Here is a 25,392-nt window from a genome sequence, read left to right on the forward strand (position 1 = left end):
CAGAAGATGACCATTGTCATCCAAAGCAGTGATATTTCACAGTTTATCTGAATTGGCCAATGTGGGCAATTTGAAAAATAGAACAGTAAACCATGGCTATGTTGATGTCCGTGCTGCTATGGATACCAGTACTGTGGTGTGGACATTATGAAGATAGTGAGGGATTTCTCCTCTCCACAAACGGTTGATTGGATAAGGACGGGCAGATGGAAGGCTGCAACATCTCACAAGTCAAATCTTGTGAGACCCTTTCCAATAAACAGAGGGGACATTTAAGACATGCGTGTGTGTGCACGTGCGTGCGCATGTGTGTGTGTGCTTACTAGCATGTGGAGGGTGTTATCTCCTGTAAGTAGGTCAACCAGGAACTCAATCACTTCCTCTTGTTGTCTCGTACCCTTGAATGAAACAGACAGTGGAGCTGGAGTGGCCACGTTGTTGTTGGGTAAAACCCTCTATACTACCAATGAAGACATTATTTGGCTGGACAGTGGCATGTCTGGCAGAATTACTTTCACAACTGCTGCATATTCATAATTGCCTAAATATCGTGTGTGATAGTGGGAGAAAGGGACAGTAGGCAGAGAGGGCTGTAGAATAGATAGACACTAGGCTTGACTGCTGAGGGATGGTGAAATGCCAGAGCCGGACTGCTCACCGGCCCCAGGGCTGAGAGGAAACAGGACTCTTTCTCTAAGAGCAGAGATGGCATCAAAACGATTTGACCACACACACTTGATCAGTGTCCAAACCTTGATCCCTCTCAACTCAGGCAAAATTAAAATGATGAAAACAAAAGGAGAGCATTGCCCATCACTTGATGTTCATATTATGGTATACTGTTTGTGACATGATCATAGTCTGAAGTCCATTTCACAGCACCGTAGTTGACAGCTTGCTGACACTCCCAAAATTGTCATGGCCCCCAACAACCCTATCATTTCATTTAGGTCATTCAATGACAATGGCCTGCAATGAATGTCACAACTCATTCCTTCCAGATATAAGAAGTGAACTCATGAACTCATGGAGAAGTATCAAAGCCACCAAAGTAATACCTTATGATCCAAAATACACGATATTCACTACTTCGGGTCCAAGGCATTGAAGAAAAAAACAGACAATCCAATGATTCTCAATTCCATTTGTTCATCAATTCATGAGATGGATCATCACGCACCCCTGTTTGGAATAATCCCACTTGACCTCCAATGTTTCAAGTCCTGGTTCCAAAGTAGCAACATGAATTTGAAACATGTGTACTATAATGGATCTCTACTGTCATTCAATCAATTACAAGAAAGATTTGGATTATCCAAGGCCGATTTCTTTAAGTTCTTTCAACTCATTTTATTCAATTAAATCGCCTTCAGCAGAATCTGGATTAACCTAATGCATCTAGCATAGAGACAATACTGAAAGATGCTGCTACGCTAAAGAAGTTGATTGCCAATGTAAGGGGTGTTTAACTGGTGGCAGAGAAGTCAGGCGCAGGAGAGAAATAACTGTTTCCAACGGCACAGTTTATTTACAAAAACCCACCAGAAAACATACCAGTACAAATCAATGGGTAACATAACCCGACACACACCAGTATAGACGTACACATACACTTACAATAAACAATCACCGACAAGGACATGAGGGGAAACAGAGGGTTAAATACACAACATGTAATTGATGGGATTGGAACCAGGTGTGATGGAAGACCAGACAAAACCAATGGAGAATGAACAAATGGATCAGTGATGGCTAGAAGGTCGGTGATGTCTACCGCCGAACGCCACCCGAACAAGGAGAGGGACCAACTTCGGCGGAAGTTGTGACAGCCAAGTTATATCAGTGGTTGATTGAAACTCTACCTGATGTTTCAGAACCTTTAAGGACAAAATGGGAAACCGATCTAAAGGAAGAAATTGAGGAGAACCATTGGTCACAGATACAGTGCCTTGCGAAAGTATTCGGCCCCCTTGAACTTTGCGACCTTTTGCCACATTTCAGGCTTCAAACATAAAGATATAAAACTGTATTTTTTTGTGAAGAATCAACAACAAGTGGGACACAATCATGAAGTAGAACGACATTTATTGGATATTTCAAACTTTTTTAACAAATCAAAAACTGAAAAATTGGGCGTACAAAATTATTCAGCCCCCTTAAGTTAATACTTTGTAGCGCCACCTTTTTCTGCGATTACAGCTGTAAGTCGCTTGGGGTATGTCTCTATCAGTTTTGCACATCGAGAGACTGAATTTTTTTCCCATTCCTCCTTGCAAAACAGCTCGAGCTCAGTGAGGTTGGATGGAGAGCATTTGTGAACAGCAGTTTTCAGTTCTTTCCACAGATTCTCGATTGGATTCAGGTCTGGACTTTGACTTGGCCATTCTAACACCTGGATATGTTTATTTTTGAACCATTCCATTGTAGATTTTGCTTTATGATTTGGATCATTGTCTTGTTGGAAGACAAATCTACGTCCCAGTCTAAGGTCTTTTGCAGACTCCATCAGGTTTTCTTCCAGAATGGTCCTGTATTTGGCTCCATCCATCTTCAAATAAATTTTAACCATCTTCCCTGTCCCTGCTGAAGAAAAGCAGGCCCAAACCATGATGCTGCCACCACCATGTTTGACAGTGGGGATGGTGTGTTCAGGGTGATGAGCTGTGTTGCTTTTACGCCAAACATAACGTTTTGCATTGTTGCCAAAAAGTTCAATTTTGGTTTCATCTGACCAGAGCACCTTCTTCCACATGTTTGGTGTGTCTCCCAGGTGGCTTGTGGCAAACTTTAAACAACACTTTTTATGGATATCTTTAAGAAATGGCTTTCTTTTTGCCACTCTTCCATAAAGGCCAGATTTGTGCAATATACGACTGATTGTTGTCCTATGGACAGAGTCTCCCACCTCAGCTGTAGATCTCTGCAGTTCATCCAGAGTGATCATGGGCCTCTTGGCTGCATCTCTGATCAGTCTTCTCCTTGTATGAGCTGAAAGTTTAGAGGGACGGCCAGGTCTTGGTAGATTTGCAGTGGTCTGATACTCCTTCCATTTCAATATTATCGCTTGCACAGTGCTCTTTTGGATGTTTAAAGCTTGGGAAATCTTTTTGTATCCAAATCCGGCTTTAAACTTCTTCACAACAGTATCTCGGACCTGCCTGGTGTGTTCCTTGTTCTTCAAATCAAATCAAATCAAATATTATTTGTCACATACACATGGTTAGCAGATGTTAATGCGAGTGTAGTGAAATGCTTGTGCTTCTAGTTCCGACAATGCAGTAATAACCAACAAGTAATCTAACTAACAATTCCAAAACGACTGTCTTATACACAGTGTAAGGGGATAAAGAATATGTACATAAGGATATATGAATGAGTGATGGTACAGAGCAGCATAGGCAAGATACAGTAGATGGTGTCGAGTACAGTATATACATATGAGATGAGTATGTAAACAAAGTGGCATAGTTAAAGTGGCTAGTGATACATGTATTACATAAGGATGCAGTCGATGATATAGAGTACAGTATATACGTATGCATATGAGATGAATAATGTAGGGTAAGTAACATTATATAAGGTAGCATTGTTTAACGTGGCTAGTGATATATTTACATCATTTCCCATCAATTCCCATTATTAAAGTGGCTGGAGTTGAGTCAGTGTCAGTGTGTTGGCAGCAGCCACTCAATGTTAGTGGTGGCTGTTTAACAGTCTGATGGCCTTGAGATAGAAGCTGTTTTTCAGTATCTCGGTCCCAGCTTTGATGCACCTGTACTGACCTCGCCTTCTGGATGATAGCGGGGTGAACAGGCAGTGGCTCGGGTGGTTGTTGTCCTTGATGATCTTTATGGCCTTCCTGTAACATCGGGTGGTGTAGGTGTCCTGGAGGGCAGGTAGTTTGCCCCCGGTGATGCGTTGTGCAGACCTCACTACCCTCTGGAGAGCCTTACGGTTGAGGGCGGAGCAGTTGCCGTACCAGGCGGTGATACAGCCCGCCAGGATGCTCTCGATTGTGCATCTGTAGAAGTTTGTGAGTGCTTTTGGTGACAAGCCAAATTTCTTCAGCCTCCTGAGGTTGAAGAGGCGCTGCTGCGCCTTCTTCACGATGCTGTCTGTGTGGGTGGACCAATTCAGTTTGTCTGTGATGTGTATGCCGAGGAACTTAAAACTTGCTACCCTCTCCACTACTGTTCCATCGATGTGGATAGGGAGGTGTTCCCTCTGCTGTTTCCTGAAGTCCACAATCGTCTCCTTAGTTTTGTTGACGTTGACTGTGAGGTTATTTTCCTGACACCACACTCCGAGGGCACTCACCTCCTCCCTGTAGGCCGTCTCGTCGTTGTTGGTAATCAAGCCTACCACTGTTGTGTCGTCCGCAAACTTGATGATTGAGTTGGAGGCGTGCGTGGCCACGCAGTCGTGGGTGAACAGGGAGTACAGGAGAGGGCTCAGAACGCACCCTTGTGGGGCCCCAGTGTTGAGGATCAGCGGGGAGGAGATGTTGTTGCATACCCTCACCACCTGGGGGCGGCCCGTCAGGAAGTCCAGTATCCAGTTGCACAGGGCGGGGTCGAGACCCAGGGTCTCGAGCTTGATGACGAGCTTGGAGGGTACTATGGTGTTGAATGCCGAGCTGTAGTCGATGAACAGCATTCTCACATAGGTATTCCTCTTGTCCAGATGGGTTAGGGCAGTGTGCAGTCTGGTTGAGATTGCATCGTCTGTGGACCTATTTGGGCGGTAAGCAAATTGGAGTGGGTCTAGGGTGTCAAGTAGGGTGGAGGTGATATGGTCCTTGACTAGTCTCTCAAAGCACTTCATGATGACGGAAGTGAGTGCTACGGGGCGGTAGTCGTTTAGCTCAGTTACCTTAGCTTTCTTGGGAACAGGAACAATGGTGGCCCTCTTGAAGCATGTGGGAACAGCAGACTGGTATGGGGATTGATTGAATATGTCCGTAAACACACCGGCCAGCTGGTCTGCGCATGATCTGAGGGCGCGGCTGGGGATGCCGTCTGGGCCTGCAGCCTTGCGAGGGTTAACACGTTTAAATGTCTTCCGCACGTTTCCGTTGCAGGCCGTGTCAGTGGCACTGTATTATCCTCGAAGCGGGTAAAAAAGTTATTTAGTCTGCCTGGGAGCAAGACATCCTGGTCCGTGACGGGGCTGGATTTCTTCCTGTAGTCCGTGATTGACTGTAGACCCTGCCACATGCCTCTTGTGTCTGAGCCGTTGAATTGAGATTCTTCTTTGTCTCTGTACTGACGCTTAGCTTGTTTGATAGCCTTGCGGAGGGAATAGCTGCACTGTTTGTATTCGGTCATGTTACCAGACACCTTGCCCTGATTAAAAGCAGTGGTTCGCGCTTTCAGTTTCACGCGAATGCTACCATCAATACACGGTTTCTGGTTAGGAAATGTTTTAATCGTTGCTATGGGAACGACCTCTTCAACGCACGTTCTAATGAACTCGCACACCGAATCAGCGTATTCGTCAATATTGTTAACTGACGCAATACGAAACATATCCCAGTCCAGGTGATGGAAGCAGTCTTGGAGTGTGGAGTCAGCTTGGTCGGACCAGCGTTGGACAGACCTCAGCATGGGAGCCTCTTGTTTGAGTTTCTGTCTGTAGGCAGGGATCAACAAAATGGAGTCGTGGTCAGCTTTTCCAAAAGGGGGGCGGGGCAGGGCCTTATATGCGTCGCGGAAGTTAGTGTAACAATGATCCAAGGTTTTTCCACCCCTGGTTGCGCAATCGATATGCTGATAAAATTTAGGGAGTCTTGTTTTCAGATTAGCCTTGTTAAAATCCCCAGCAACAATGAATGCAGCCTCCGGATAAATGGTTTCCAGTTTGCAAAGAGTTAAATAAAGTTCGTTCAGAGCTATCGATGTGTCTGCTTGGGGGGGGATATATACGGCTGTGATTATAATCGAAGAGAATTCTCTTGGTAGGTAATGCGGTCTACATTTGATTGTGAGGAATTCTAAATCAGGTGAACACACTTTTAACGGACCTCTGAGACTATCACAGTGCAGGTGCATTTATACGGAGACTTGATTACACACAGGTGGATTGTATTTATCATCATTAGTCATTTAGGTCAACATTGGATCATTCAGAGATCCTCACTGAACTTCTGGAGAGAGTTTGCTGCACTGAAAGTAAAGGGGCTGAATAATTTTGCACGCCCAATTTTTCAGTTTTTGATTTGTTAAAAAAGTTTGAAATATCCAATAAATGTTGTTCTACTTCATGATGGTGTCCCACTTGTTGTTGATTCTTCACAAAAAAATAAAGTTTTATATCTTTATGTTTGAAGCCTGAAATGTGGCAAAAGGTCGCAAAGTTCAAGGGGGCCGAATACTTTCGCAAGGCACTGTATGTGAAAATGCTAACACATGCTCCTACAACCTAAGACATAAACTACTGCAATTTAAGATAATTCATAGGTCTTACTACACGCCTGCCAGAATACATGTAACACACCCAGAAATGTAGCATCTCTGTTGGAGATGCAAAAGTACAAAGGAACCTATTACATATGCTGTTGTCCTGTGACAAACTGACACCATTTTGGGATAATGTAACCTATGCACTATCATTTCATTGTGTCTAGGAGTTTGGATTCATCCATCTCCACTATTATATCTGTTGGGAAGTGTAAATATTGGTGATCAATATCAGAGAAAGTTTTGTAATCTGGGCTTAATTTCGGCAGGAAAATGTGTAGCCATGAATTGGAAAGCATCATACCATAACAAACTGGAGGACTGAGCTGTCTCGTTACATCCCTTTAGATGCAGTGCCTTCAGAAAGTATTCATACCCCTTGACTTATTCCACATTTTGTTGTGTTACAGCCTGAATTCAGAAGTTTTTTCTCACCCATCTACACACAATACCCATGACAAAGTGCAAACATGTTTTTAGAAATGTTTGCAAATGTATTGAAAAGGAAATACAGAAATATATTTTTGTAAGTAAGTATTCACACTCGATAGGGGTAAATACTTATTGACTCAAGACATTTCAGCTTTTCATTTTTTGATTAATTTGTAAAAATGTCTGAAAACATATTTCCACTTTGACATTATAGGGTACTATGTGTAGGTCAGTGACGCAAAATACATTTTCAATTCAGACTGTAACACAACAATGTGGAAAAAGTCAAGGGGTCTGAATCATTTCTGAAGGCACTTTATGTTATTATTATAAGTTAAATAAAAATCTGAGACATTTGACAGAACTTTGAAGATAAAGTTTTGTATAGTGGGCATTTTGTTTTGGTGTTTTTGTGTTATGTTGTTTGTGAAGTAGAAAAAGTGAACTCATACAGACTACAAGCTTTGAGTCATTTAAATCATTTTCAGGCACCCTGGCTGCAACACCATATTAGATTAGTGTTAAATTACTCCATTCTTTAGAGGTGACACACTAAACTGTCTGATAGAAATCAAATGTTTCTCTCTGTTGACATCTGTCTCTCCAGCTGTTATTACACCCCTGTTTAATAATTACAGCTGCCGTGGATGTGGATGGGCCCACTCCGCGCTGCACGGCGCAGGAGGGTGGCCCAGACACCTTGTCCAACCCTCCTAAACAACTCCCAGCAGACACCACTAATGTGGAGCGACAGAGCTATTCCATAACGGATCTCCTGCTGCTACACAAAATGAACAAAAAGGATCCCGTACGGTTTCATGGGAGGGGAGAGGGGCCTTGGAATCTTAGAATTTGGCTCATTAGAGTAATCACAAAGACGGATAAAATTGTGTGTGTGTGTGTGTGTGTGTGTGTGTGTGGCCCTTTATTATCTATCTAGCAGAGTTCCCTCTTGTGGTGAATGGGTGTACATTCACCACTACATGAGGGGCTCTGTGCAAGTTTGTTTTCATACCGCAAGATGGCAATGTTAATCCATTTCCCTCAGTACAGAGCACGCCAGTTTGTAATCCTAAAAACAGGAAATGAGTTACCATTGGTTCGTTCAGCCATTCCTATAGGGAAAATGAATGGAGAAAGAATAGGGTTTTGGGGAAAAATACTGAAAATGAGGTCTGACACAGGCAGTCACTTAACATGACCTTTATGAATTATGAAGCCTTTGTGTGCTTTATGTGCATGTTTTATGACATCAATGCTTCAAATAAAAATGTTTAAAAGTGACATTAGCTGATGAAGAATGTCTCATAAAACAAAATGTATAAAATCTCCAGACTCCAGACAAGGACCATATTTTTGGTGTTTATCCAAAACCCTACAAAAACTAGATTCATTTGCCCATAGGCTTTGCCCAACAAATCATGGCAGAGTTAGGGCCTAAAAAAAGACACCAATAATATTGCTCTGGGTGTTTATAGGGATCTTGAAGATTGAAATACTAGCAATTGGATGGATTATTGATACATCTGTCACGTCCTGACCATAGAAAGCCTTTATTTTCTATGGTGGAGTAGGTCAGGGCGTGACTGGGGGTGTGTTCTAGTTTATTATTTCTATGTGTAGTCTAGTTTTTGTATTTCTATGTTGGCCTGGTATGGTTCCCAATCAGAGGCAGCTGTCTATCGTTGTCTCTGATTGGGGATCATATTTAGGCAGCCTTTTCCCACCTGTGGTTTGTGGGATCTTGTTTTTGTATTGTTGCTTTTGAGCCCTACAAGGCTGTATGTTTGTTTGTTTGTTTGTTTGTTTGAAAACGTCTAACACATCATTGTGATCTCTACAGCGCTGGTGGCTGGTCGTCTCTGACCTTGCGTAGGCTTAAACACTGGTATACACTGATTTATCAGGCCATATTGGGTAAAATGCCATTTTATCTCCGTTCTTTTTTAGTCAGGTCAGTAAATAAATATCAATTACGATCCCATTCTCATTTTCTTCTAACAGTACCAAGAATTAGAACAGGTCATGGTAGAAATAGCTTTAGTTACTTTGCTCCATGGTCCTGGAATTGTCTCCTGAACATTTTAAAATTTGATGATCTAGTTTTGTTGGTGGAGTTTAAACACTTGATCGATGTACATATCATAGATGAGTGTAATTGTCTTTAGGACAGCTGTTTTTAGTCAAGACTTTCGTGTTTTTAACGTAACATGTTTTTGTTGTACTGAAGATGTGTTAATAGTTTTGTTTAATGTTGTGTTAGTGTATGTAAGTTGTTTTGTCTGAAATGTTGCTCCCCCTGTTGCTATTCTCTCTTGGAAAAGAGATGTTATCTCAATAAGAAAAACCTGTATAAATAAAGCTCAAATTAAATTAAAATAAAAACCTATTTGGTTTCCAGAAAAGTGGAGGAATTGTGGTAAATACAATAACATTGTTTGGAAAATAATGCATACTTGGCTATGGGATGTACCCTGAATTAGTGATCACTTTGACGTGGATACTGTTAAATATGTTACATATAAATGTGCCTACTACAAAAAAACAACCTACTACAAACAAACAAAATGACTTTGGTTGCTTGTTACATAATTATTACACATGCCTGTTAGATGCCTGGTATGGACTTCACTTGTCACTTTAAACTGCATGCAAATATTTGAATGACTATTATATTTTCCCTCCAAGATCATAACTGGCCAGGTTACAGTTTAGAGCTGTTTAACTATCCAAAACCCTACTCTGGGGATCTAGAGGGGTTTTCATCCCATATGGCATCATCATGGACAGGTCAAATATTTAGCATCAATGCAGAAGGCCTATTTACCAATTTAGTTGGTAAATATGTGAGCACTGACATGGGGAATCTACAAGACTTTCAGTCGCCCAGTCCTTCATACAGATGTAGGATCTTAATTTGATCACCCTGTTGCAGGAGAATTTTCCTGCAATGCAGCATTTGTGGTTTAAAAGGTCATACATCTGTAGTCCTCAGTGGTCAAACAGAACAAAGGACAATTTCTTATCAGGATATTATCAGTGAGTGTGAAGATACAATCCTGATAGCCCAACGACAGATAAACAGATAGAGAGATGGAGGGCATCTTGGAGAGAGCTTGGATTGAGTAACACCCTCTCATCTTTGACATACTTGTGTTGCAGGACAGAGTGTCTTGCCCATAACATCATGGGTACTTGGGCGACCATGACATCGTCGTGCTATGTGTGCTGAAAGCCGGGTATCAGTTCTGTGCCAACCCGGTGGAGAGTATCAAAGCACTGAGCTGCAACTCCCACCACACTGCCCACACTGCTCACACTGCCCACACTGCCCACACTGCTCACACTACCCACACTGCCCACACTGCTCACACTGCCCACACTGCTCACACTGCCCACACTGCCCACACTGCCCACACTGCTCACACTGCCCACACTACTCACACTGCCCACACTGCCCACACTGCTCACACTGCCCACACTGCCCACACTGCCCACACTGCTCACACTGCCCACACTGCTCACACTGCCCACACTGCCCACACTGCCCACACTGCTCACACTGCCCACACTGCCCACACTGCTCACACTACCCACACTGCCCACACTGCTCACACTGCCCACACTGCCCACACTGCCCACACTGCTCACACTGCCCACACTGCCCACACTGCCCACACTGCTCACACTGCCCACACTGCTCACACTGCCCACACTGCTCACACTGCCCACACTGCTCACACTGCCCACACTGCCCACACTGCCCACACTGCTCACACTGCCCACACTGCCCACACTGCTCACACTGCCCACACTGCTCACACTACCCACACTGCCCACACTGCCCACACTGCTCACACTGCCCACACTGCCCACACTGCTCACACTACCCACACTGCCCACACTGCCCACACTGCTCACACTGCCCACACTGCCCACACTGCTCACACTGCCCACACTGCCCACACTGCCCACACTGCTCACACTGCTCACACTGCCCACACTGCCCACACTGCCCACACTGCCCATTAGTGTCAACTTCATCCGCCTCAATGTGGTAAGGACTTAAATAACCAACTTGTTCTTATTTGATGCTGGACAAGTGGACAGGAAGCTTCACGATGTAGAAAATACGCCTTCATGATCCATTCAGTCATAAGACTCCCAGATAAAAGTGTCATGGTTTGAGATTGTAGTGTTTCTTTCTCTGGTCTATGTGTGCCTGGACATGCCTGTAGTCATTTCCAGCTGGCATATACAGTATAAAGCATTTAGGCCTACAGGGCTGTTGTACACACTTGATGTTCTATCAGTTTAAAAAATATATATATCCATAATATTATTGTAATTAATGTTGTATTACTGTGAGCTCTTACACCACACTTGACCAAATCCAAATGAATTCAAATGATTGTTTGTTTTTCTTTCCCTTTCTTGTAGAATGACCAGTCAACAGAGGATCTCCAAATCACTGGAGCAGAAGACCTCTCTTTCCTGACGGGAAAGGTGAGTAGCACTGCTGTACACAGGAAATATAACACATACCAGACAAGCTGTGAGCAGATATAGTTATGAGCCTTACAAATCCACATACTGAAGATGTTTTGGGTTGGGGTGCTGTCAATGGGGTGGCGGGGGGTCTGGGGGAGGGGGGGGGGGGGCTGCTGACGAGAGTTTTTCTACACTAGTACAGGAGTAATAAAGGCATAGTTCACTGACTTGGCAAATCATTTGTATTGATTTATTAAAATGATTTGTTTAAATGAATATATATGTTGTTTTTTACTTATTTACTTTACTTGCTGCAGCACCCTACTATGACCGGTTCTATGACCTGTTCTCACTTAAAAGTAAATGATGTGTCTTGAATGCAGTTGATATGATCGTGGTGCTTCTTCGTAGTAGTTGTTGTTATTCTGAACTGAGAAAGAGTTGGGCAGTATCTCTAAACAACCAAAAGGTGGCAGTCTTCCCCACATTCAGCCTCCCCAAATTTTGTAGCTGAACTCAAAGACCGTGGTTAGTTATGGCCTTGATTAGATTTCATCCACAACCTGGACATGTGACAAAGCTATGACCACATCTTTCCTCTTCTGTCAGGACTAGAATTTATCACTATTTCTGGCAAACTGCTGCTACCAATTCTCCTTCCACCCATTAAAGTATACACTGTATATTATATGTGCGACATACAAAGTTTGTTTGCTTAAATAGCTGCTGATGTCATACTAGAAACATAGCATCATTGCTCATTGTCTTGGGAGAACAAGACATTGGCTTAGTTTGTCACTATTCTGCAGTGTCTGTCTGTCTGTCTGTCTGTCTGTCTGTCTGTCTGTCTGTCTGTCTGTCTGTCTGTCTGTCCAGCCATTAATGGGATCATAGGTCAGCGAGGGAGACGCTGCTGACATAAATCAGACACACACACTGACACAGCCTTTAGAGAGGCGTGGCTCAGATATTTAGTGTATAAGAAAATGCTGAACCACTGATGAGTTATGGGATGGTGAGTTTAACTAATTTCTATGTTGCTTTTATACACAGATTATGCTAGGACTGTGTGTGAAGTCATTTACAGTTACTATGTGGTTTATTGTTTCTTTGAGACAGGTACTGACTATTGTACATAGAGTAAAACTGTCGATTGTTAAGTATTTGAGGCCTAGGGAAAGTTGACACAATATCTACCACTGATGTATTGTAGATACTAGCGAGAGATTCCAGTTTCTACCCATATAGTTTACACTGTCTGGAATCTGGATTGAGGATTAAGATTAGTAATTGTTTACTTTCTTGAAGAAGTTAATGGAACGACTGAGCCCCAGAAAGACAGACAAAGCATCAACTCAGCATGGCTTAATTTCTGCTTGACTGCATTCTTCACATGAAATTAAAGTACAGTACAGCGCTACCACTGTACGTAGATATGTTTGTTTTCAGGCAGGATGTTTAGGATTGGGATGTCTATTGTCTTCTCTTGAGTCTTGAGAATACCTTAGTTCATATTTGCGTCAAAAGTTCCTCAAATACACATCCATGCTAAATTGCAGACAATGCAAGCGGACAGAGAGCCACAGAGAGAGAGAGAAGACACAGCCTTTCTAGTCAGATAAGCAAGGCATTATTTAGACATGCCTTGTGTAATCACCAATATAAAGTAATAAGTCACACACCGCTAGCATTAATAATCAGGAAGAGTTGGATCATGCCCCTGGACGACTGAGTAGAAAGCCCTTGTTTTGTCCAATATGATTGGCCACCTTATTTCTTCTGCAACATGTGATGTCTGGTATTGGCTGGCTGTCCCTGCCTGCATAGGGCAATAGGTCAACAGTGGGAGGCATGCCTCTGATAGACTTTTTGCAATATCAGGAATGTTCCGTTCCTCTGCAACTAGAAGAAAACAAAACTTTTTCATAACGGATCACTTTGTCTAGGAACACTTATTGAGTATTCTACCTCTAAATCCATATATGTCCCATGCCATGTTAGACTTCATAGTGCCTTTGTGTGGGCATAGGCATGTACTTTTTTTTAATGCTTACCATTGTCCGAAATGTGTTTGTGTAACATTGTTTTAACATTGATATTTTTCTGACACTCAATATATGATGTGCATAATTACAGGTAACTGCCAAAATAATGGAAACACTTGAGTAAATGAGAGATAGGCGTGGTTCCTGAGTTAATTAAGCAACTAACATTCCATCATGCTTAGAGTCATGTATAAAAATTCTGGGCAGGCCTTACTTTGGCTACCATGGCTATGCCCCATAGGATGACAATGCTCGCATCCACAGGGCACGAGTGGATACTGAATGGTTTGATGAGCATGAAAATGGTGTAGACCATATTCCATGGCCATCTGTCACCAGATCTCAACCCAATTGAACACTTACGGGAGATTTTGAAGTAGCGCCTGAGACAGCTTTTCCACCACCATCAACAAAACCCCAAAGCCTAGTGTTACGTCCTGACCATAGAAATGGTGGAGTAGGTCAGGGCATGACTGGGGGGTGTTTTAGTTTATTATTTCTATGTGTAGTCGAGTTTTTGTATTTCTATGTTGGCCTGGTATGGTTCCCAATCAGAGGCAGCTGTCTATCGTTGTCTCTGATTGGGGATCATATTTAGGCAGCCTTTTCCCACCTGTTGTTTGTGGGATCCTGTTTTTGTATTGTTGCTTTTGAGCCCTACAAGGCTGTACGTACGTACGTTCGTTTGTTTGTTTGTTTCTCTTTATTGTTATGCTGTGAGTTTCACTAAGAAATTAAAATATGTGGAACCCAGATGACGCTGTGCTTTGGTCCACTTATTATAACGATCGTTACACCTGGAGAAGTTCAGGTGTAAAAAAGCATTTACAAGAATTATTTTTTATCCAAAACAAGCATCCTGTTTGCAAACAAGGCAGTAAAGTAATGCTGCCAAAAGAAATTTGCAAAGCAATTCAACTTTTGTCCTGAATATAAAGTGTTATGTTTGGGGCAAATCCAATAGAACACATTACTGAGTACCACTCTCCATATTTTCAAGCATAGTGGTGGCTGCATCATGTTATGGGTATGTTTATAATCAGTGGTGACCCGTCATTCAGGGCAGGTAAAGTAGAGCCCCACATGTTTTGAGTCCCAACTGTTTAGCTTTTTTAAATAAATAAGAATTATTTATTTTTCTGACTGTTTTGCATGTTATTTTGGCATTAATACATGTCACATATCAGTTTGCAAACAATGTAAAAAATATATATATATATATATTGAGTTAATAAAGCTGCTAACAAATATCTCTTTTTTGCTTTCTAGAGTGAGGTAGTTCCAAAATGCAGATGTTTCAGCCAAGCTCAGTGCTTTCTGTGGTGCTGAGGCAGCCAGCAGAAAATACGTAACGTAGGGGTTGGTAATGTTCTCTAGTTGCGCCATGATTGGCTCAGTGTTCTGTCACTCATGGGGACACTACGTCACCACAAAATCTACGGGGAGAGCTCAAAAATTGAAGCCCCTTGGTCGATGCCAAAGAGTTATATTCAAAGTGCCCATCCAAAAAGACCCAAGGTCATTGGCCACAGATGAAATGACGTCAATCACGTTATATCTACAGTAGCTTTGATTGGACACACTTTCAAAATTTTAGCTAGCAAGCTAGCATTGATAATCATGAATCAAGTCGACAATCTATTGGCAAATCCTTTTCAATCCTTGTCATGTGAAGAGAAATTATAGAAAAAAACATATCGGTGCTCATCAGCCATTGGACATAAACATCACACAACAAGTTGGAAATGGCAAATTCAATAATGAGTAGTTTGGAAGGAATCAGTGGCTAACTACAAGCATCACAAAGCAATCACTAGCCTACTATTCAATGGAGTGGATGTGTGGTCCAAGTCTGTGTTTAAGAATCTCTTTTTCTATCTTAAAGGGATAAGCATTTAACATTGGCCATTCTGTCAATTCAGCATGACTTCTGCCGCTTTCAAAACAACTGGAAAGTCGGAACTGGGAAATCTCAATCTCAGTGAGTTCAAGACAACTGGGAACTATGAAAAAAACTAGCTCTGACTGGGAAAGTATGTTTTGAACGGTCATCCAACTCGGAATTCCAAGTTGAAACCTCTTTCTAGAGCTCCGACCTAAAGATGAATTGACCTTGTTTTTCCCCCAGTTGTCTTAAAAGCACCATAAATCCAGAGAATGACAGACTTTGAAGACAAAGTTTGAAGACAAAATTTGCCCACGAAAGACCACCTCGCCACCTTCCTGTTCAAGTGAGCACAGCACAACAAGGTGAGTCCAAAGTCCAAAAATGTATTGTATGCTGCTGCATAAATTATTTGATATGCCAGGGAGATGTGTATACTGTAGCTAAGAAAGTAAAACCAAGTATATGGTGTGCAGTAAACTGTTTGTAGCCCATGTGCCTCACCCTAATAATTTGGTACGTTTTCCCCTCATAATTTAGCCTATTCATCTGACTTGGTGGTGCAATGTCCTCATCGAATAGTCTAAGAGCTTTCGTTGTCTGCTTATATGCCCCCTTTATTTATTTATTTATCCTACGGTTCTGACTTGGTGTACAGGGAGAATAATGTAAGAATGGCCCATGTTCTGAATTCTGTCACTGTATATTTCAAAAGTGCAGAACAAATAGTTATATTGACGTCCATCATAGCTCGCTCATTAATATCTTAATATAAAATTATGGATTGCCTCTTATACGCTCGTCGTCCCCTTATGCCATATTTTGTACATCTCAATTGCCACATTTGTTTAAGCAAGTCAGCCGTATCAGCTCTGTTTTTTTAAAAGCAGTAAATGAGTCTGAATGAACTGTTTCGCTTCCAGACAAGGCTCCGCTGATAGCCAGGTGTAACAGTGGTAAGGTGTCGGGACCGCTGTTGGGACTCTGCTGTTGGGACAGCTTTATGTAGGCTCTAGTTTGTGGGCATCGTTTGTCACCATTATAGTCCAATTGATGTATTGTTTAGTGTTGTGTTGTGTTGTGTAGGGGCTTTGCTTGCATGCATCTAAAAAAAAAATTCTCACCAAAACGTACATGCTAAAATCGCCACTGTTTCTAATAGTTTAGGGCATTTTTTTTCAGCATAAAAAAGAAAAGGTATGGAGCTAAGCACAGGCAAGTTCTAGAGGAAAACCTGATTCAGTCTCCTTTCCAGCAATGTGGTAGATTGCAGATACATCTTTACTATTCCTAACCATGCATAACTGCTTCCTTTCTCTGTTCTCTCTTACAAAAAATAATATCCTAATCGTGGAGTTGAGTCAACATGCTTATTTCCTTCCTCTCCTCTACTGGAGTCTCGGAGTACATCCATCAAATACTCCATAACTTTCTCCAGATGTTTATCAAAGTCATGGGGAGTGGAGGACATTGCCTCATAGCTCTCATTCTCTGTATGTAGGTGTGAGTTCTACCAGACCAGGGTCATATTCATTAGGCACCAAACAGAACAAAACAGACTGAAACAAAGAAGGACTACACAAACTTATCCAATAATAAATGCTCCTTATTCGTTTACCAATGCAAAACATTTTTCTATGGTGTGTCCTAATGAATTCAACCCTGAATTGGACAGTCACAACTTTTTAATTGATTGTCTGAGTCTGTCCATTAGGGAAGCTTGATTGTCCCTTCTCAGAATTGATTCAGAAATGTTCCTCTTAGCACAGTAATTGTGTGCCTATTATGGGGACCTCTACATTGGGAAAGATTCTCTTTGAAACGAATGAAAACAGTCAGTGCATACCATAAGCAGACATCATTAGAACAAGCATATGAATACAGCTGTGTCCATTAGTAGTCTATACAGAAACATTAATAAAATGCCAAAATACTGTTACAAAATGTACAGAATCAAAGCAAATGGCACTTCTAATAGTGGAAGATACTGAAGCAGTTATTGGAAGTTATTATATGAGCCTCTTTAAGTCCTGTGCAGTTCTGTTCTTTGTATCATAGAATAGGTTTCCATATTAAAAGGACATACACCCTCTCATTTCTAGTCTCGCCGTCATCTAATAATGCACCTAATGTGTCATGAACTAGTTGGCCTATGTCATCGAATGCCATAAATGATTGTAGGACAAGAATGGATGCCATTGCATTTGTTGCATTGATGGATGACATGGAAATGTGTTCAATGTCATGCTCCTCACAATCAACCCCCCAACACACATGAACACACACACACACACACACACACACACACACACACACACACACACACACACACACACACACACACACACACACACACACACACACACACACACACACACACACACACACACACATGTGTTATGAATAGAGGGGCCACACAATAGAGCCACACAATGCAGCTTCCCCTTCATCGCAAGCTGGATGACTTAAACCACCTGGGGTTTGGGGTTTTAGGCTGGGTTTCTGTACAGCACTTTGAGGTATCAGCTGATGTAAGAATAGCTATATGCTGTAAATACATTTGATTTGATTTGACCTGTGTCACTAGTGGTGTTCAGGGTCAGATGGGTTTCTGTGTTACCCTGGGTCACACTTTGGTTGTCCCCTTTTTAACTGTGGGTTCAGACTGCTCAGTGCAACTGGGGCTACACACACAAACACACACTCTCTTGTGCGCATGCTCACACACATAGTATTTATTTTTTAGAGCACTCTTATTTGTTTTGTTCGTGTGAGATACCAGTGAGCTCTCAGCTTGGTGTATTTTTGACTTTGAGTGTTGACAGCCAGTATCAAAGTCATGCTGCTAAAGTTCTTCTGTGTTTTTTTTGTCCCATGCAGGCCATTGTAGACACAGGCAAGACAATGAAGACTCTCCTTAAACAGGTGGAGGCCTTTAGGCCCAAGAGGATCAAGGCAGCAGGGTGAGTCCTGGCATAGAAACACTAACACCATAACATACCAGGTGACCCACGCCAAATCACTCAATTTCCTGTTTACAGTCTAGACAGAAAGGAAGGAAGAAAGGGGCTTAGTTTCAGTGTACTACATGTTGAAATATTGAAGATGTTTCAATAATATGCTTGTGTTGAGTGTGCCTCCTGTTTTTCTTTTTGAGTTTGCTGGTGAAGAGAGTGCCAAACGGTTCAGGTTGTCTCCCAGATTGAATGTAGCAGATTCTACAAGTGTCTTGAACTCTATTGGAGGGATGCAATGTCATTCTTCCATGAGAAATTCCATAATTTGGGTTGAGATCTGGTGACTGAGACATGCACACACACCCTTATTCTCCTTTGAGACCCATGTTTCCTTTATTTCGGCAGTTACCTGTAAAGAGGGCTTGCAGTTGCATCACAAATCACCTAGCAACTGCACCAGGCGCCATGTTGGAAGACAAAACTGCCCTCCAATCGTCCACACAGCTGGTTGCGTTTTGCTGCCACCGGGAACTTTGGGAAGATTGACCATTATTTAGTTGGACCCAGAAAACAGAGGAAGTGGGAGAACCTATTCAAGTAAGTACATTTATTTTGAAAGTGATCAAAAACGATGTACACTGAACAAAAATATAAATGCAACATGTAGTGTTGGTTCCATGTTACATGAGCTGAAATAAAAAATCCTAGAAATGTTCCATACAAAAGCTTATTTCTATCAAATATTTTTGCACAAATGTGTTTATATCCCTGTTAGTGAGCATTTCTCCTTTGCCAAGATAATCCATTCACCTGACAGGTGTGGCATATCAAGAAACTGATTTAACAGCATTACCATTACACAGGTGCACTTTGTGGTGGGGACAATAAAAGACCACTCTAAAATGTGCAGTTTTGTCACACAACACAATGCCACAGATGCCTCAAGTTTTGAAGGAGCGTGCAGTTGGCACACTGACTGCAGGAATATCCACCAGAGCTGTTGCCAGAGAATGTAATGTTAATTTATGTACCATAAGCTGCCTCCAACATCGTTTTAGAGAATTTGGCAATATGTCCAAAGCGACCTCACAATCACAGACCACATGTAACCACCCCAGCCCGAGGAGTATTTCTGTCTGTAATAAAGCCCTTTTGTGGGCCTGGCTCCCCAGTGAATTCATATTTCTATTGCCCATTGAATTGAAACAAATTCTGCTTTTCTAATAAAAGGGAATTGCACTGTTTTGGGAGGAGATGTGCTTCACTGCCATTGTTCATCTGATTTTCAGGATTTACTCAACTTAAAATCATCCATGATATAGAACAGGTTATGAGACATTAGATAACCAGCTCTGTAATTTACTGTATACAAACACATACATCTATATGCCATTTAGCAGGCACTTTTATCCCAAACGACTTAATTTTTATTAAAAAAATGGGTGGTCCCGGGAATAGAACCCACTACCTTGCCATTGCAAGCACCATGCTCTACCAGCTACAGAGAACCAGTTAATGCATGACTTTTCCTTCATAGAAAATAAAGTGTCTTTATGTATGCTTTTTGTACTTTACTTTGGTCACTATAGAGCTGCTCACCAGATTGAAAACCCACTGTTCATCACGTCTCACTTAGGCCTAACCATGTATCAAGTCCTACCTTATTCAACCAAAATAATCGTGTGATGATAGTATACCATAGTATACCATAGTATACCATAGATAGTATACCATAGCATATTTCATATACCTGGGCGACTATTACATGACAACCCAACTCTAAAATTGTTGTCAACAGTTTCTGTCCTTTCCCAGTTTCTTGGTCATAAACACCTGGTCTTCCTGGAAGCTTTATATGGTTCTGGTTGTTTCACCTTGTGGTGGAGAAATGGGTCAAACAGACAACTTTACAAGGTTTGAACTTGCCTCAGCAGACTTTGACCTGGTAAATGCACTGACAAAACTAGGCCAGCAGCAGAAAGAATAGAGATACTCAAAGGACCAAAAGAGAGCAAGTTGTGTGTGAACTGCTGGGTCCATAGCATACAACTGACATATGATTCCACAGTGTTGAAGCAGCGGGACAAGCAGTGTTATAAAAACCAAAAGGTTTTGTCTGTTTACCTGCTAGTGAACTCTGTTATAGTGTTTGATACGTGATTGCCTCTCCATATACAATGTTACAGCAGACAATTGAGACATTCAAGATTACTATCAATATCAACCTATTCCAGATGTATATATTCTTGTTTATGTCATGATACTTACACCTCTAAAATAGAGCTGGTCCTGCATGCCCATAAAATGTAAGTATCTCCTCTTGCCACCACAGCCCCTCGCAGAACCGTTGGAAGTAGAACTGGCAGCCGTTGGCGGTAGAACTGGACAGGCAGGGCAGCATTGTGAAAGTCCCTTGGCCAGGATGACCTCCTTGACAAAAGCCACCAATCCCAGGAACAGGTGGTCCCTTCTGTTGGGAAGGAATGAAAGGGACATTTGTCTGGGCCCTGAGAAAAGCAGCACTTTTAAGTCCCTCCTTTCAGGTTTGTGTGTGCGTGCAAGTGTGTGATTGTGAGTGTGTGTAAAATGTAACAAATTATAACACAGACCATGTCATTCTAATTCCCCCCCAAACATATCTAAGTATTAAAGGTTAAACTAGCACCTACATCAAAGTACTCTGAAAAAGCAAAATTGTAGAAACTAAATGCTATAATTCCAGTTCAATTCAGTCGGAGACCACAGCCGGTGTATGTGCCAGATATTACTACAGAGGAAAACCAAAGAGGGTAATGATGATTGTATTGGATGGTGGGAACTCTATCGCTCATACAGTGGGAATAAACATTCCACAGGCCCTGTCATCCACATGCCAACCCCTTCTCAACCCTACTGAACCAGCCACCATGTGACTATTGTAATCTAACCAAGCAGTTGTTGTATAGGTGTATGAGTGTTTGTATAGGTGTTTGTGTGACAGAGATAGATACAAACAGACATACATTTTCATATTGGTCCCCCGTGGGAATCGAACCCACAACCATAGCATTGCAATGGTCTACCAAATGAGCCACATCATCACATCATCACAAACCAATTCATGTCTCAATGTATTCAACTACTGTACTGTGCATTGTTTTTCTTCATGGTGATGGAAAGTATACAGGTACAAACCTAGATGACCAGCCTATGTACAATACAGGAATGTACATTTACATTAAGTGGTTTGTAAGGATGGTAAATTAATACTGCATAACAAGTGGTTGTTTTTCCATTTTATTTGATCAAGAAAAATATTTTAATTTATGTGGATGTTTTGTGTCTTTGCCCAAAGCTTTGCACCTTTTGATGTAAATGTTTGAGGACCGGGTTTGGTACTTTCTGGATCCCATTAGAATGACAATTGCAGAAAAAGGGACGGGGATATTACAATTCCAACTATAGAATCCTGCAAGATATTGTTCTTAATTATACAACTACCTTTTTTGCCAAAGCAGAGATGCTGAAAAAAAATGTTGGTCCGCCAGTATTAGTAAAGGCCCAGGGCACTACTTTTGTGAAAAAATATTTCTATAAAAAAAAAAAGTATTAATACATTTTTAAATTCTGATTTTTCAGGGGATGCCCGAGCATTTCAGAACTATTTTAGTCCTCTGAGTTTTATCCCTTTGAGTGCCCCAAAAGTGAAAAAGTCCAAAAGGTTTTTGCCTCATTAGCTAGGTTTCCATCCAATTGGTGATAGATTTTCATGCCTATATTCTAAAATCTGCATAAAGACAATATGCACATTTTCCCACCGGTGGGAAACTAATTTTACAGACACAAAAAAATCCCACCATGTCGAACGAACAAATGATCTGTCGGCATTTATAAAATCTCCTGAAACTGACGGTTTATTAAACACATTTCCATCCACAGTTTTTATTCATTAAAAAAATCAAGATGTGATGGAAACAGGAAGTTTCGGTACAATTTTATCAATGCAGACAGATAATGTGTTTGTTCGACATGGTGGGATTCTTTTGTGTCAGTATAATTTATTTAGCAAGAAATGGCCTTTATGGGCAAATATTTATATAATAACCATCATATGGAAGTTTAACTGGAGTCACATTAAGATATGGTGTGTGGTTCTTCTACGATGACTCCGGAAACCATGCAGTTTATTAGTCTACATATGGAATAAGTTATAATATACTTCACAGGGTGGTGAAAGTGCACGGTGATCTTGATGCTCGTTTCCAAAAAATATTGAGGGGTCTTATTCTGGTGACATGACGCTTGACTGCCATTTGGCAAATAAAAATATTCTCACTCTTATCCATAATAATCGGATAATGCAGACTAGTTTACCCACACAGCCTACCCACACTGGATCTGCGAGTTGTTGGCTAGAGAGCACGTGCCAAGACCAGAGTAGGCACATTTGCTATTTGACGCAACAGTTTTTGTGGCAAAACTATCGGTAGAGTTGATTTTTATTTGGAACACGTAAGTGAAAAAGTACATTGTGTGCACTACATCATCACAGACAGATTTTTATCTGTATTTGGTGGAAACACACCACTGGTGGGAAAATTCACGTATTTTCTTTATTCAGATTTGTTATTATTTGCATTAAAATCTGTAGCCAATTTGATGGTAACCTAGCTAGTGGAATAACAAAAACACCACCTCTTGCGGCTTTACAAGGAGTCATACAATTGGTCGAATTTTAAAGCAGAAGTTGCTACGATGATTGTGATTGGCCGGAAGCCGTGAACGCTTTTGTCCAGAACCCATTATGGTGTTATAGGTGTCAAGCTTATAGTCATGTGGCAGCAGTTTGTAGGAGGGAGATTCCTAGATATGAGAACATCAGACATCAGACAAAGGAATTTGTAGTATTGGTGGAAAAAGTTGTGTGTGTAAAAACTAGAGGGGTACCCATGGTGCCGGAGATTAGAGGTGTCCTGTCAGTGTAGTGCAGAAGGTGTCATATGCTGAGGCAGTGAAGAGAGTAGTAGAGGAAGGTGGGTCAAGGGTGAGGGATCCTAAGAAGATCCCTGTGAATAGGCCGAGGTGAACAGAGGAATAACGTGCTTCAGTAAGGTTGTTTTTTTTTGCGTTCATGGCCATGGTTGTTAATTGTACCGCAGGAATGGAACATAAATCACAGAGGATAGATGTTGTGGTGGCAGCTGCAGAGTACTTGGGTGCAGTGGCAGATTTAGGTTTAGGCGACATGGGCAGCTGCCCATGGCGGCATCTTGCAGGGGGTGGCACGGGGCGCCCGCATAAAACAAAATCGGAATGGTGACATCAATCATCAGGTTTGCAGACGACAACAGTAGTGGGCTTGATCACCATCAACGACAAGACAGCCTACAGGGAGGAGGAGAGGGCACTCGGAGTGAGGTGTCAGGAAATCAACCTCTCACTCAACGTCAACAAAACTAATGAGATGATTGTGGACTTCAGGAAACAGCAGAGGGAGACCCCCCCCCCTATCCACATTGAAGGGACAGCAGTGGAGGTAGTGGAACATTTTAAGTGCTGGGCGTACACATCAGACAAACTGAAATGGTCCACCCACATAGACAGTGTGGTGAAGAAGGCGCAACAGCGCCTCTTCAACCTCAGGAGGCTAAAGAAATTACAGATGCCCAATCAAGAGCATCCTGTCGGGCTGTATCACCGCCTGGTACGGAAACTGCACTCTCAACCGCAAGGCTGTCCAGAGGGTGCTGCGGTCTGCACAACACATCACCGGGGGCAAACTACCTGCCCTCCATGACACCTACAGCACCCGATATCACAGGAACAACCACCCGAGCCACTGCCCGTTCACCCCACTATCATCCAGAAGGCGAGGTCAGTACAGGTGTATCAAAGCTGTGACCGAGAGATTGAGAAACAGTTTCTATCTCAAGGCCATAAGACTGCTAAACAGCCATCAGTAACTCAGAGAGGCTGCTGCCTACATTGAGACCCAATCACTGGACACTTTAATAAATGGATCACTAGTCACTTTAAACAATGCCACTTTAAATAATGCCACTTTGATAATGTTTACATATCTTAAATTACTCATATCACATGTATGTACTGTATTTTATACCATCTACTGCACATTGCCTATGCCGCTGGGCCGTCGCTCATCCATATACTTATATGTACATATTCTCATTCACACCTTTAGATTTGTGTGTATTAGGTAGTTGCTGGGGAATTGTTAGATTACTTGTTAGATATTACTGCACTGTCGGAACTTGAAGCACAGCATTTCGCTACACTCACATTAACATCTGTTAACCATGTGTATGTGACCAATACAATTTGATTTGATTAGCGCGATCGGTTCTCTATCGCTCATTTGCACGTCACGTCAATGATATCATGTTACCGTGTGGGACTGTGGGTCAATTAACCTTGTCGGAGTGGGCACCCTGATTTTAGTTTGTGAGCTAGGCAGAAGCTAGGCAGAAGTATGAGATGTAGAGGGGGGCGGAGGTCGGTTGACCTCAGGTCTCCCCACTGGAAGCCCGAGGTAGGGGGAGCGGGGGAATCGATCAAATAGCGCACCTCTAACTTTGTACAGTACTAATGCAATTAGTCAAATCAGTCACACTATGTAATGCTACCAAATACACCACAATTCATTCATAATACTGTGAATATATAGTTTCACAGGCATATCGTTGCATTTTTTTCTGGTTTGTGCAAAATCATGAATATATAGTTTCGCAGACATATCGCTGCATTTTTTAATGGTTTGTGCAAAATCGTTAATAATATATAACCAAGGTGAATTGGTTTAGTCTTGACTCTTGGTTGACAGGTTTGGTGGATGGGTATAATGTGTTGATGCTCGAGTGCCAAATCAACACAAATGTATTTCTATTTGTCTTTGTTACTTATTTTTGATATTTATGAGTCTTATTTTTGTAAATATTTTATATGTATATAGTTTTAAATGTTATGATCATGTATTTGTGTTGTTCCAAATGTCTGAATAATGTTTTATTTGTTTTGTGTTGGCGGGGGACACTGAATGGGGGGTTTGCCCAGGGAGCCATACAAGCTGGAACCGCCACTGCTTGGGTGTAAGAGATTTTACTGCAGAAGAGTTACAAAATGTTTTG

General features: G+C 41.8%; 1 pseudogene; it reads left to right on the top strand.

Moving 5' to 3' along the window:
- Positions 1 to 9,553: 9,553 nt before the first annotated feature.
- Positions 9,554 to 18,517, top strand: LOC118395215 (hypoxanthine-guanine phosphoribosyltransferase-like; annotated as a pseudogene).
- Positions 18,518 to 25,392: the final 6,875 nt, after the last annotated feature.

The sequence above is a fragment of the Oncorhynchus keta genome, chromosome 15 (assembly GCF_023373465.1).
Source record: "Oncorhynchus keta strain PuntledgeMale-10-30-2019 chromosome 15, Oket_V2, whole genome shotgun sequence".
Classification (NCBI taxonomy): Eukaryota; Metazoa; Chordata; class Actinopteri; order Salmoniformes; family Salmonidae; genus Oncorhynchus; species Oncorhynchus keta.